Raw genomic sequence first — 4,077 nt, 5'->3', positions numbered from 1 at the left:
CTGCCCCGCCCCGACGCGCACCCAAACAAACGTTCGCGCCGTGCCGAAGCACCCCACCTCCCCCCGTCGGGTCCGACGACGCTTCACCCGGGGCCGCCTCCAGGGGAGGGACAGCACCCACAACGCGGTGAGGCCACGTTCTGGTCCCAGGACGGGGGGGGTCGGCGGGGGAAAGGCTCGGCGCGGGCGGCCGTCGGTCCTGGCAGGGCAGGGGAGGGCCGGCGGCGGCGACGAGGAGGGGCCGCTCGCGCGCAAGAGCGACGGCCGGCAGGGGTCGTGGGTGCGGGCGGGCACCAACCCAGGGAAGGGGAAAATCTCGAGACACGACCGGGCCGCCGGGGAAACCACCGCAGGATCCCACCACCCCCACACGTGGGGGCGGCCCCGCGACGCCCAGGACGCCGGCCGGCCTCAGCCAACCCTCGGCGGTTCCTCCCACACCCCGGCCCCGCCCGCCGCCGGGACTCGCGCGCAGCAGGCTAACCCCCCCAACTCCAGAGGGTAGCCCCTTCCACTCGCTCACTCGTCCGTCTGCGTCTCGTCTGTCCGTCCACCACCACCACCCAGCTTCGTCTGGCTCGCCCCCAGGCCTCGCGGCCCGGGGAAACGCTGCCGAGCGAGGCGGCCCGACCCGTGGCCCACGCACCGCCACCGGTGGCTGCGTCTCGGGACCGGAACAGGTGGGGTGGCTCCTCGCGGCGCGGAGACTGGTGGGGGGGGCCCAAGTCGGGGTGGACCGCCTTCCCCCTCCCCCCCACGGCACGCGCCGGGGAGGCCAAGCCCGCGCACACGCGCGCACGCGCTCGCACGGCCCCGCGCCAGACGCCGGGCCCGGCCCGGCGGAACCCTCCCCCGACTCGGAGGGGGGAGGCGCGGGCCACAGCAGGCCAAGAACAGCACTCGGCCCCACCGCGGGGCCAGCGCAGCCCACACGCCAAAGCGACGGGGCCCTGCCCACACGCCGCGGCAGTCGCTCCCCGTGGAGAGTGACTGCACGCTCTGGATGGAGGAGCGGCGGCTGGGGGGTCCGGTGCCCCCAAGGCTCCCCTCTCAGATCGCTAGAGAAGGCTTTCTCAACCGAGGGCACATCGCCCCCCACCCAGCGTGCCCCGTTCAGGCCTACGGAAGCCCGCCGACGTGTACGCCAGCGCTCGGCTGGGCAGGAGGGGTCTGCGGTAGGGGTAAGCAGCGGGCCAAGAAGCGAGCGTTCGCGGTCGGGACCGGGGAGAGCCCGTGCGTGCCACCTCGCGAGGAGACGCACCCAAGACCGCGTGGGGACGGGACAGACGCCCGCCCCTCACCGGCACATCACCCGGCCCCACCACGATCGCTCCCACGCCCGGGCGCGAACCCCGCTGAGGGGGACCCACCCGGCGTGCGCCCGGCCACGTCAGTCCCCCCCACCCCGGTACAGGGTGAGGACTGACGTTCAGGAGGCGGCCCCGGCCCCACCGAGGGTGGGGAGCGGCCACGCCTCGCTCACCGTCTCGACCCCTCCCCCACGCCTCAAGAGAGGCGCTCGGGAGACACGACCACCGCAGGGGTTACCCGAGAGGACTCGCTGGGGACGGGAAGCGATGCCGCCGCTCGGCCTCGGGCACCTGAGGGACAACCTGGAGCGCTCCAGGGGCACCGCAGAGGACCAAGGCGAGACACGCTCACACCCCGACGAGGGGGTACGTGGCGTGGCGGCGGGGCAGCCCTCCCCCGCCGCGGGGGAGGGCCGCTCGCGAGACAGGACGCCGAGCAGGCGAGGAGGCGAGAGTGTCTGCCGCGTCGCAAGACCCCGGCCTCGCCGACACCACAAGGCACGGGAGACCGAGGTCGGGCCGGAGTCCGCACCCCTGCCTTCCCCCCGCCACCCACGGGCGGCAGAGAGGCGAGGGGCCCGCAGGCAGAACGAGAAGAGAAGCCACGTTCGCCATGAACGTCCCCGTCCCTCGTCTGGCGCGGCTTAGGCCCGGCCCGGGGGAGCATGACTTCACCACATCGGTCAGGTGAGTGAATGAGTGAGTGAGTGAGCGAGCGAGCCATGTGGGGCAGGGAGGCCCCAGAGGGGAGGGCCCGGCGAGGACAACCACCAGAGGGGCCTGCTTCAGCCTCGCCAGGCGCCACCCACTCCTCGGTCCTCTCCGAGGAGAGCGGCCAACGACCCCAGGCGGGGAATGCCTGACACGCGGCACGGAGCCTACGGGGGTGGGGTCGCGCCGGCCACCACCGGGTGCCTGCGGCGGGGAGCGCACGGGGTAAAAGACCCACGCCGCCACCTCACCCCACCGCCCTCGGGCCACCAGAGACCGGAGGTGGCACCACGGGCCACGTCAGCCGGACGCACACACGAGAGCCGGCGCGCAGGCCCGGGCGGGCGGCTCAAGTGTCAGAAGCGGAGTCGGCTACCAGGCCAGGGCTCACGCAGAGAGAAGCCCAGAGCCTCGCACGCGTCCGGAGACCCAACACTCGGTGACAGACACCGAGGAAGACCGTGTCAGCACCTATCTGCTGGCAGAAAATGCCCAACACGACAGGAAAAATGACAGCGCCCAGAAACGGGGCGGGTCCACGATTTGCAAGGGGGGACCCCGGGACCTCGGTCCGGCCACCTGCCCCCAGCCCTACCCCCATAAATGGCAGCCCCGAAGCTCTCGGGGGCCATCTGATCGACCGGGGTGGGGGGGGTTTGGTAGGGGGAGGGGAGAGGGGAGGGGGATTAGGAGGAGGCTTAGGAGGAGGAGTGGGAATGGGAATGGGAATGGGAATGGGAATGGGAAGGGACGAGAGGGAGACGGGATCAGGCCGGGGACGCCCTGCCCTTTTCTCGCCCGCGTGGCCGGGGACTCGGGGAGATGCCACAGAGGCGCCTCCGACGAGAGGGCCCCCCACGAGGGACCGCTCCCGAGCACCGGGCCCCGGGCCCCGGGCCGGGGAAAGCCTGCCTCCCCCACATCCCTCGCAGGACGCCCCCGTGCCGGTCCCCGAGTCCGGATGAAGTCTCGGTCCCTCCAACGCCACCAGAACCCACGCGGGCAGGCTTACGGGCCGGGGGGCACCCCCTCCCAGGCCTCCCGCGCCAACAGGGGCCGGCCCAGCCACGTCTCCGGATCCATCGGGACTCAGAAAACATTTCATCCAAGGAGGCGCCTCCGACGACCGGGAACCCCAGCGCGCCCGTCCACGGCCTCACCGCACTGGGCCCGGGCCGCTCCTCGCCTCAGGAGCAGTCGTCCAAGGGACGCAGACGAGGGCCTGACCACCTAGCCGCCGGCGGCCCGGGCGCGGGACACTCTCTCCCTTTCCCCCGCGGCGGCAAGGCGCAGGCCGTGTCCGATCGGCTCGGGTCGGTCTCCGCGGCTGGAGGGGCACAGGCGGATGCTGGTCGACCAGGCCAGGCCACACGGCTTCCCCCGGCACACGAGATCCCGGGAGCGCGGCGACAGTCACCCCCTCATCATCCTGCGAGTCCAATCTGCGCCGAGAGCAGGACGCGCCCGCGGCTCAGCGCCACGGGGACTGTCACCGCCGGTGTCGCCAGCCTCCCCGAAGTCTGCCTCGGGCCCCGCCGCCGAGCCCCATCCCTTGCCGAGGTCGCCGACGCTCGGGAGAAGAGGGACGATCTCAGAGCGGCAGCCAGATGGCAACCGAAAACCGTCGCCAACGTCCCCGGAACCGATCCCGACCGCCGCCGGCCGCCCAAACGCCCGAGCTCGTCCCGGACTGAGGCGCCGGGCGGCCCCGTGGCGTCCGCCTCGGAGCCCGCTCACCCTCGTCACGGCACGGCACGGCACGACACGAAGCGACACGACGCGACGCGGCGCGACGCGACCCCGGCACCAGATCAGGGCGGGGAGGACGGAGGGAGCCGGGGTTTGGCAAGACACGGCCGGCCGGGCGGCTGCCGCGAAGGGGACGCGCTCCCCACGCGATTCCCCGGGCGGGGGAGATCACACGGACACGCCGGCGTTGCCGGGGCCGACGCCGCGGGTGGCCCAGAGCGACCAGGACGAGATCCCGGGTTCCCGGGTGGGAGGTTGGGAAGGGGAGGAGGGGAAGAGGGAGGGAAGGCGGGGGCTGGCAAACCGA

The sequence above is a fragment of the Camelus bactrianus genome, unplaced genomic scaffold (assembly GCF_048773025.1).
Source record: "Camelus bactrianus isolate YW-2024 breed Bactrian camel unplaced genomic scaffold, ASM4877302v1 HiC_scaffold_53, whole genome shotgun sequence".
Lineage (NCBI taxonomy): Eukaryota > Metazoa > Chordata > Mammalia > Artiodactyla > Camelidae > Camelus > Camelus bactrianus.
Note: the sequence above shows the minus strand (reverse complement) of the source record.